This window comes from Microtus oregoni, unplaced genomic scaffold (assembly GCF_018167655.1).
Source record: "Microtus oregoni isolate MIOR12 unplaced genomic scaffold, Mior012 000111F_ref0000342, whole genome shotgun sequence".
Taxonomy (NCBI): Eukaryota; Metazoa; Chordata; class Mammalia; order Rodentia; family Cricetidae; genus Microtus; species Microtus oregoni.
This window is the reverse complement of record NW_024544729.1, coordinates 716,600-727,410: the sequence shown is the minus strand read 5'-3', so window position 1 is coordinate 727,410 and position 10,811 is coordinate 716,600. Positions and strand designations below refer to the sequence as shown.

The 10,811-nt window shown below is 32.7% G+C and overlaps 1 non-coding gene across 1 annotated transcript; it reads right to left on the bottom strand.

Annotated features, from left to right (window-relative positions):
- Window positions 1–624: 624 nt before the first annotated feature.
- On the bottom strand, window positions 625–727 carry LOC121443680. Its single transcript, XR_005973685.1, has one exon. It is a non-coding gene; the product is annotated as a U6 spliceosomal RNA (small nuclear RNA).
- Window positions 728–10,811: the final 10,084 nt, after the last annotated feature.

Sequence of the window (10,811 nt, the reverse complement as noted above, 5' to 3'; positions counted from 1 at the left end):
TAATATATGATAGAAAATATATTAATACATTTTACACTCTATTGAACATTGATATATTAAGTATATGGAAGCTGATATTTTATCAACTATGAGAAATGTAATCAATTCATTACCATTAGGTCAAATATTTTAAGAAAGAACAACTATTTTAAATCAAAAGTACAGAAATACTTGGTGTGCCCCAAAAAATGGTTTGTTGATTTAACTTCTAAATATAGGGGTAATTTGATATAAAGCAATAGGTATTCAAACTAAGTATATTTTGAATGGTTACACTTTTCTAAATATTTTATTGGATAAGCAGGATTTTCTTTCTAAATTTATGAAATTTCATATGCATATATTAATGTTATAAATACCAATATATCTTTTACCCAATTGAGGAAATAAAATTTTATAAGATAGAGTAATAGTAATAGTATGTCTACCCTTTGCAGTCATATATCCTTCCATTGCTTAATGAGGAAACTACTTTCATGAAATATTGTTTGTTACTCTTTTATCTTTACATAAAACAACTTTTTACATCGTATATCCTAATTATGGTTTTCCCTCCCTCTATCTCCAGTTCTTTCCCACCTACACCCCCATTCAAACCCACTTCCTTTCTGTCTATGTCATTAGAAAAATATTGAGCACTTCACAAATTTGTGTTTCATCCTTGTGCAGGGAAAAGCTAACATTTTCCATATTGTTCCAGTTTTACAATATGTGATGAAGTTATTACTTTTTTTGCTGTTTTTAACAATGTCATATGATTGCTACATATTTTTCTTAAGGACTGTAAACCATTGTTACAAAAATTTATGCCACTGACACAAATTTTTCATTTTATACACTGTTAAGTTTTTTATTATTTGTTTTTATTTTATTTGTATTATTGTTTTGCCTGCATATTTGTATGTGTACCACATGTGTATTGGATAGCCATGTGATCTGCTTTGTGGATGCTGGGAAAAGAACCTAGGATATATAAGAGTAATAAACACCCTTAACAAGTGAGACATCTTTTTAAACCCATGCATGATTAGATTTTAGATGTATCTATAATTGTATAATTTGTCCCATCTAAAGAATTTCATCATTATATCTGCATAATTTCTACTTGTTTAACAATAAGGTTTATTTGATAAGATCAGAATGTAGGTTATTATTTAACAAAGGATTATGAGACAAAAATCCTCCAAAAATGCCACTGATTTTATTTTGTGTTGTCTGTATACTGCTGGGCATGATGCCTGGCTTAAGAATGGCCTGTATATCCAGTAAGACTTCATTTAAAAAAATAAATTTTTCATTTGCAAGTAGTTATTAATTGGAGATAGCTTTTGGGTTATGGATGTGGGATTGTGTCCACTTCTCTTTTTAGTGCTGGTACCGATCTGGCTTAAACTTGTCCAGGATCTATGCATGCTGTCACAGTCTCTGTGGATTTATATATATGCCATCCTTGCTATATCTAGGAGGCCTTATTTCCTTGGTCTCCTCCATCTTCTCTGGCTCTTATACCCTTTCCACCTCCTCTTCCACAGGGTTCCCTTGAGCTCTGAGGGGAAAGATTTGATGGGCAGATTTCACTTAGGACAGAGTGTTCTAAGTTCTTTCACTTTTTCTACATTACTAAGGTCTGGGTCTTGATTTGTTCCCATCTACTGCAGGAGAAAATTTCTCTGATGATGGCTAAGCAAGATACTGATTTTTAAATATACCAGAATGTCATTAGGAATCATTTTATGACTACATTCCTTTTAGAAGAACAGTAGTCTTTGGTTTTCCTCTAAATTCCTGGCCTATCTAATCTCAGTTCCTTGGCCACCTGAACAGTGCTGTGCACGGGTTCTATATCAAGGGCTGAGTCTTAAATCCAATCAGTTATTGGCAGTTATTTACACAAGATTCATGCCAGTATTGCACTAGGGCATCTTGCAGGCAGGTCACTACTGTAGAACAAAGAGTGTATAGCTGGATTGGTGTTTACATTTTTTTTCTTTAGTAGCAGGCAAATTGTGTTCCATTACTCTGAACATGAGCCTGTAGGTGTAAAGGCTCTATTTAAGCACCAGCTTGACTTCTCCATATTAAATTCATTGTGTGGTATTGTCTTCTTTATTCTTGAGAGAAAAAGGTTTCACATAATTCAAAAGAATTCAGTAATTTTGTAAGAAGAAATATCTTCAATGTGTTCCTCTATTACTGTCAGTTTGCAAAGATCTGTCTAGTGCTTACTTATCTGATCAGAATTTATATTCCACATGGAATTCATCTATTCATGCATTTATCTGTATATGCAATTAACTTCCTACCTGGTCCTAGGAATGGTGTTAGTCATGAGGAAAGGATGTGATTGGAGTATATCAACATAGTACAGAATGATGGAAAGTTTATTGAAAAAATAATGCAATTATAGTTATGACCCATGTTATATTCTGTGTTTCCAGAGGCAAGAAATTACCCTGTAGCAAAATTATTAGTCTATTATACAGGGCATCTATGTGCTCTAGCTTTACACAGTAAGGACATCAAGTAAATAAGTACCAGATATATCTTAGTCTTCTATCTTATACAAGGTAGTAATGCTGTACAGTAGGAAACCCCTAAAAACAGTAATTTTTTAATGGAGGCTAAAATGTTTTTAATAAAAGAGTTTATGAGAAGTTGGAGAGATGGCTCAACAGTTGAGAAGATTAGGGACTGGTTACCAGCACCAACACAGTATGACTCAACAACCACCTGAAACTAGCTCTTGGGGACTTGAAAACCTGTTCTGGCCTCCACAGTTACTTGCACACACATGAACACACACACAGACACACACAGACACACACACACACACACACACACACAATCGTGCAAAAACTGATGCAAATATTTCATAAATAAAAAGAAATCTTTAAAGAGTTCATGAATGACTTTTAATGTTTATTTAATTTTTATTCTTTGAGAATTTGATACATGTATAAAATGAACTTTCATCATTTCTACAACCATTATCTTCTTTAATCTCCTTTCTACTTCTGCGGAATCCCTTCTCCCCATCTTTGACCTTCCTACTTTCATGTTTTGGTTGGGGTTAGTTGCATCAGGTGCAAGAGGGCAACACACAGCAAACTTAGCAAGAAGGTTTACTAAGCAGCAGTGCATCAAAGCTGCGTAATTTCTTTTTTTCACTATGATGTTCATGACTAGCTCTAAATGTTTGTAGCAACATAGAAATTGGATATTGTTGAATAGCTTTCCAGACATTACTATGTGTTCCACAAACAGTCCAATGCCCAACAGATACTTACTATCAATATCATATTATTTATTTATTTGTATTTCATACTTTGTGGCATACATTAGCGCATAAAGTAATTTAAACTTAATCCTGTGCATCCATAGTAAACATTTTTCAAACACAGATTTTAGTAGATTGCATTTATTTATGTATTTGCATGTTTCCAAATACTGCTTATATTTTGAATTTTGATTGTTTACATCTGACTGTCAAGGTGACTTTTTCAATTTATCTTGAAGAGAGTAATGGAAAAATATATGTACTTTATAGAAATACAGATACAACTCTTAAATTATTGAAGTTTAATATGACTATGCCTATTCCTCTAAATAAACTATATGCATCTTGTTCTTTTCTTCTCTTTAAGCTTGATTACATCTCTGCTCAATTACAGAAATGAGCTTTTAATTGGAATTCCTTAATTACAAGTTTTTTGCTTGCAGAACAGAATTGCTTACTTGTTCCATAAGAGTCAATTAGGTCTGATCTATGTGAATATAGCATAAATAATGAAGTTTTGTGCCATCCCTGCAAATGTGGTACAAATTTAATATTGCTAACCATATCTATCCCAGTTTTAGTCAATGAGCGACTTTTGTTTATTATTTAATACAGATCTTATTTGTATAATCTTGGCTGTACTAGAAATTGCTGTTTAACCTTGATTGTCCTCAATCTTTATTCCTTCCCTTTCAAATGCTGGAATTACAAAGATATATTTCTTTGCCTTCCTGAGTTAGATCATTAATCCCTGATAGTACTTATAAAGTATCTGTCAATGGAAAATTTTAAATTATCTTTGTAAAAATTAATCACATCATGATTTGTAAGAACAGAAATAGATTTACTGGTAAGAGTTAACTTAATTTTTTTAAAAAATGAAAAAATTAATTTTCCAAAAGTCATCACATTACATATATGTTTTAAAATTTTTAAATCAATTGTTTATATTTTTATTTTTAAAACATATTTATGTATTTATTTTACATGTTTAAGTGTTTTGAATGCATGTGTGTGTGTGTGTGTGTGTGTGTGCACTGTGTGTATACAGTACAGTACATATGAGGCCAGAAGATGGCATCACATTTCTTCAAACTGTGGTTACAGAGTATTATGAACCACTATGCAGGTACTGGAAACTGAACATGTGTGCTCCTCAAGAGCCTCTAGTATTCTTAATCAATGAGACATAACTTCAGTCCTCCTTAGTTTTAATTTTTGTGACCAGGTAAATAAAAGTAGACACAGAATAATAGAGTTTCAAATGTTTATTTTTAATCTAAATATGAATAAATTTGAATAAAAACGATCTTTAAAACATTATATAGTTGGAGCCAGTAAAAATTTTATATATGTACTTTTGTTTCAAATCTAGGTGATATTTTTTGAAATGTTTCTGAGAACATTGACTCACAACTACTCAGTTTCATCTCTCCTTTTGTTTTTGTTTTGAGATGTGATATTTCTTTATAGTCTAGGTTGGACTTGAACTTGTGGCAAATTTGCCTCTATTACTTGAGTAATTGGGTTACAGGTGTGTGTCATTATAGTTCATTAAACTTATTTATTCTGGCTTACCTTTCATCATCCTCAACTTTTTTTTTTTTACTTTTTACTGTTATTAATTTTTATAAATTGTCAGTGTTCTTAAAAATCAAATAGCAATTCTCTGTATTTAACTTGATTTATTTCTCAATACAAGGTATATTCAATCTGCATAATTCTCTTTTTTCTTAATTAGGCAGTGAATTAGTTTTTCCTGCTTTTGTTAGTAAGCTTGAGTTGTAAAAATCAAAGCAAAGCTGTAGTTTGCTTGTAAATTTTTTTCTGTCCATTGGTGGCACATACCTTTAGTTTCAGCACTTGGGAGGCAAAGACAGGCATATCTATGTGAGTTGGAGGCCAGCTTCGTCTACAGAGTGAGTTCCAAGACAGGCTGCAAAGCTACAGAGAAACCCTGTCTTGAGAAAACAAAAAAGATAAGAAATTCTAGGGAATAAAATGATGAAAGTCCCTTTCCTCACAATGGGGTAGTTTTAGATAATTTAGAGTTGAATGTTAGTCTGTAGAAGGCTGAATCCTGCATACACCCTACCACCTTGTAAATCATTTACTTTTTCTACCTGTTTCTGAATGTTGTTAATACATTCCTGGTTAAACATAAAGCTTGCTATATGTCATATTTAAAATTTTATTTATGTGTTTCTAGAGAAAATGTTGTCCTTTTATACATATTAAAATCTTAATTTTAATAATGATATCATAAAATTTATATTTTGATAATTAATACTTATATTCTACAATCTATTATTACTTTTCACATTTTATGTTTTCCATTTTGTTCTTGAAATAATCTCAATTTGAAAATTACATTCTTTGTTTTCAATCATGTCTTTTTTCAAAAAAATTAAAATTAATTTATTATAAAAAATATATTTTCTCATTTTATATATCAATCCCAGTTTCTACAACCTCGCCTCCTTCTGCTCCCTGCAAAGTTCCTCTGCAACGTTGGAGCATCCATCTTCAGCCTAAAGGTCTAACATATTTGACATACTTTTTTGTGAAGCAGAATATTTTGTGTCCCGCTTTTCTAATTAGGACAGCATAATGTCAGCAGTAGAGGCAGGGGCATTTTCTTGCCCAGTGGCTTAATTTTGCCACAAAGAAAGTAAACTCCATGTGCAGTTTCTTCGATGCCAATTATCTTCTCTGAAGTAGATTTGTGCTGCCAAGAGCAGACATGTCTCACTGTCATAAAAAAGAGGAACATAGGTTATTAAAACATCTTAAATGCCATATGAAGGGGCGTAAACAACCAGCAAATAGGATTAACCAGGCTATCTTTAATATCAGCTTTAATAAGGGGAAGAAGGGGAGGGCTTACAAAACCAGGGTTCCAGTGATGAGCAGGAAATAAAAAAAGGGAAGGTGGGGAGCACACCAACCAGATTTATAGGTAAACATTCGCCTAAGGGGTACCCACCCTTCAAAGAAAGTGATTGGCTGGGGCTTCCCCTACAGCCATATTCTGTAGATGTCTGAAGTGTTTAAAGATGACTTATCTAAATTATATCTTTGTTTGACCTTGAAAACATACCTAATATGACTATAAGTTTGATTATACTAGGTAATTAACTACCAGCCTATGTTTTTTTATTATTCTAAACACTTGATAATAATTTTCAAGAACTAGAAATTTGCATTACATTGTTAAATGAGCTGTATAGGTACAATACTTTGAATAAGATTATAAATGTATGTACAATATGTTTTTAAAAATTACTATTTAATTTGTATCAATATACAAATATGTCTATAATATACAAAAGTGAAACCAATATAAAACATTGAAAACTGACACTTGCTTTTAAAAAGTAAATTCAATAATCTACCTTTTTATCTTATCATATCTAATTCCTTCCTTTTTCTTCTCAGAGTAGATTTAATAATCTACCTTCCTATCTTATCATATTTATATTACCCTTTTTCTTTTCCTTCTGTTTTTTTCCTTTTCTTTCTCCTTCCTTCCTTCCTTCCTTCCTTCCTTCCTTCCTTCCTTCCTTCCTTCCTTCCTTCCTTCCTTCCTTCCTTCCTTCCTTCCTTCCTTCCTTCCCTCCTTTCTTTACTTTGTTTTTCGAGACAGGGTTTTCTCAGTAGCTATGGAGTCCCTCCTGGAACTTGCTCTTTAGACCAGGCTGACCTTGAACTCCACTAAAATTAGGAACAAGACAAAGCTGTCCACTCTCTCCATATCTATTCGGGAGGCAGAAGCAGTTGTTTCTATTGTGTAGAACATTTTGAGGGGTATTGGTATTAGCTCTGCTTTGAAGTTCTGGTAGAATTCTATGATGAAGCTATCAGGCCCTGGGTTTTTTTTTTTTTCCCATAAAATTTGATGACGGCTTCTATTTCTTTACAGGCTATAGGTCTATTTCAACTGTTCATCTGGTCTTGATTTAATTTTGGTATATGGTAACTATCCAGAAAATTGTCCATTTCTTTTACATTTTCCAGTTTTGTGGAGTACAGGTTATTGAAGTATGACCTCATGATTCTTTGAATTTCTTCAGTGTTATGTATACCTTTTCATTTCTGATTTTGTTAATTTGCATGTGCTCTCTCTGCCTTTTGTTTTGTTTGACTAAGGGTTTGTCTATCTTGTTGGTTTTCACAAAGAACCAGCTCCTTGTTTCATTGATTCATCACATTGTTTTCTTTGTTTCTATTTTATTGATTTCAGTCTTCAATTTTTTTATTACCTGTCATCTTCTCATTCTGTTTGTCTGCTTTTTTAGTCCTAGAACTTTCAGGTGTGCTGATAAGTTGCTAGTGCTTGTTTTCTCCACTTTCTTTATGTAGATACTTAGTACTGTGAAATTTCCTTTTAGCACTGCTTTCATAGTATCCCATAGGTTTGGGTATGCTGTGCATTCATTTTCTTGAATTCTAGAATGTCTTCAATTTCTTTCGTTATTTCTCCCTTGATCCAGGGGTGATTCATTTGAGCACTGGTCAATTTCCATGAGTTTGTAGCCTTTCTCCAATTAGTGTTGTTGCTGAATTCTAATGTTAAGTCATTCTGATCTGACAAAATACATGGGAATATTCCAATATTTTAATGTCTGTTGAGGTCTTCTTTGTTACTGAGTATGTGATCAATTTTAGAGAGGTTTTTTGAGGTGCTGAGAAGAAGGTATATTCTTTTGTGTTTGGATGAAATGGTCTATAGATAGCTGTTAAGTCCATTTGAGTAATGACATCTGTTAGTTCTCTTATTTCTCTGTTAAGTTTCTTTCTGGTTGACCTGTCCCTTGGTGAAAGTGGGGTATTGAGGTCTCGTACTATTAATGTGTAGGGTTTGATGTGTGATTTAAGCTTTAGTAATGTTTCTTTTACATATGTGGGTGCTCTTGTATTTGGGGCATGGATGTTCAGGATTGAGACTTCATCTTGATGGATTTTTTTCCTGGGATGAGTATGAAGTGTCCTTCTCCATCTCTTCTGATAGATTTTAGTTTGAAGTCTATTTTGTTAGATATTAGGGTAGGTACAACAGTTTATTTCTTAGGTCCATTAATTAGAAAATCTTTTCCCAACCCTTTACTCTGAGGTAATGTCTGTCTTTGAGGTTGCGGTATATTTCTTGTATGCAGCAGAAGGTTGTATCCTATTTTTGTATCCATTCTGTTAGCCTGTGGAGTTTTTATAGATGAACGGATTCCATTGACATTAAGAGATAATAATAACAGTATTAATTTATGTTATTTTCATTGGTAGTGTTTGTCTGTTTCCTTTCTTTTGGGATTTCTGATGTGAGGTTATCTATTACCTGTGTTTTTGTGGGTGCAGCTAACTTCCTTGGATTGGAGTTTTCCTTCTAGTGCTTTCTGTAAAGCTGGATTTATAGTTAAGTAGTGTTTAAATCTGCTTTTTTCATGGAATATCTTGTTTTATCCATCAATAGTGATTGAAAGATTTGGTGGGTATAGGAGTCTGTGCTTTGCATTTGTGGTCTCTTAGTGTCTGCAGCAATCTGTTCAGGACCTTCTTATTTTTCAGGCTTTCCATTGAGAAATTGGATGTAATTCTGATAGGTCTGCCTTTATGTGTTGCTTGGGCTTTTTACTTCATAGCTCTTAATATTCTTTCTTTATTCTGTATGTTTAGTGTTTTGATGATTATATGGCTAGGAAACTTCCTTTTCTGGTAGAGTCTATTTGTTGTTTTGTAAGGTTTTTGAACCTTCATAGGCATATCCTTCTTTATGTTGGGAAAGTTTTCTTCTATGATTATGCTGAATATATTTTCTGTGCCTTTGACCTGGAGTTCTTCTCATTCTTCTATCCCTATTATTCTTAGATTTGATCATTTCATGATGTCCCAGATTTCCTGAAAGTTCTGTGTAAGAATTTGTTGGATTTAACATTTTCATTGACTGATGAATCTATTTCCTCTATTGTATCTTCAATAGCTGAGATTCAATCACATCTTTTTGATTTTTGGTTTTTATTTCAACAGTCTGTTGTAGCCCTGAGAGTTCACAATTTAAATCTGTTTTCTATTTTACAGTCTTTTAGCTGAACATTGAATCATTTTATAAAAAAAGAATTCTATTTTAAATATTATTTTAAGAACAGACTCTTTTTCATGATCTAGCTATTTATGTACCTACTTTGATGTATGTCTTTGTGTGAGTTGTGTCCAAACCAAGCTTCTTTCATGATTGTTATTTGATTTTCAGCATTTTTAATGACTATACTATTTGTATGCAAGCTTCCCTGGGAGTAATAATATTTTTCTTCATTTTTTTGTTTTTGTTTGTTTGGTTGTTTTTTTGTTTTGTTTTGTTTTGTTTTAATGGAGACAGGGTTTCTCTGTGTAACATTCATAGCTGTCCTGGAAATCTCTCTGTAGACAAGGCTGGCCTGGAACTCACAGAAATCTACCTGTTTCTGCTGCCTGAATGCAGGGATTAAAGGCCTGTGTCACCACACCTAGCTAGTAATAATTTCTTATAAAATTTTCTTTACATATGTGTTTCAGTGATTGTTACTAAGCAGAAGGAAATTTATTTATGAAGACTAATTACTAGTACATTTCTAATACCCAATATTTAAAAATCAATGAAACATTTTTTAAATTACACACTTAAGTATTCTTGCTCAAATTAAACTGTTAAAGTAAATATGCACTATTACTGAATAGCTAAATATAGATAACCAACATAATCAAATTATGGTCTAATAAAACCACAATTGTAGGAGAAATTGTATGCACATGACCTTGTGGCCAGTCTCCTTGACAAACTAAGCTTCTAAATAAGAAACATGGCATACCATGTCCCAAAAGTCAGAGCACTGAAGTAGCCTAAGTAGCTGGTAGCTAGCCTGTGGATGAGTTTGCACTCTCCAGGAATCCTTTTTTGATACAAAGAGACCCAGACAGTATGCACATTCACTATCCAATCCAAGGTATTGTGCTCCCAATCACAGTCGATAGGCTTCCACTGTATAAGTGGTTGCTTATGTGAAATAAAGCAGACTGTGTTTGTGAACCCTCTCTGAAGTAGTTTATATCTGTGCCTTTTAGTCATCCACAGACATTGGGATCTTGCCAGGGGATGCCCAAGTATTGAAGGCATACAAGCCCTTTCAAGTTAAATATATAAAATATTCAAATTAATGCAAATTACCACTTAACACATATCATTATCAAGAAAATAAAAGTATCACTATGGATATAGCTCAGACTGTCTTAAAGCATTAATATTGAATTCTTACTCTAAAAAGTAAATCTATGTATACAAAAATTAGTCTGCCATTACAGAAATAATAGTAGACTCTAAATGAAAAACCTATATAAAAACCAACAAAATATGCTGACTCTGGAAAAATCACAGATTATATTTTTTCTTTGAACTTGATTCAAACCTAAGCCAAAATAACTAGATTAATCTGTACTTTTATAGTCAACTTCCACTGGTAGGTCAGATGAGCATTGCAAACTCAAGCAAGAGTCCTGATTCTGGTTT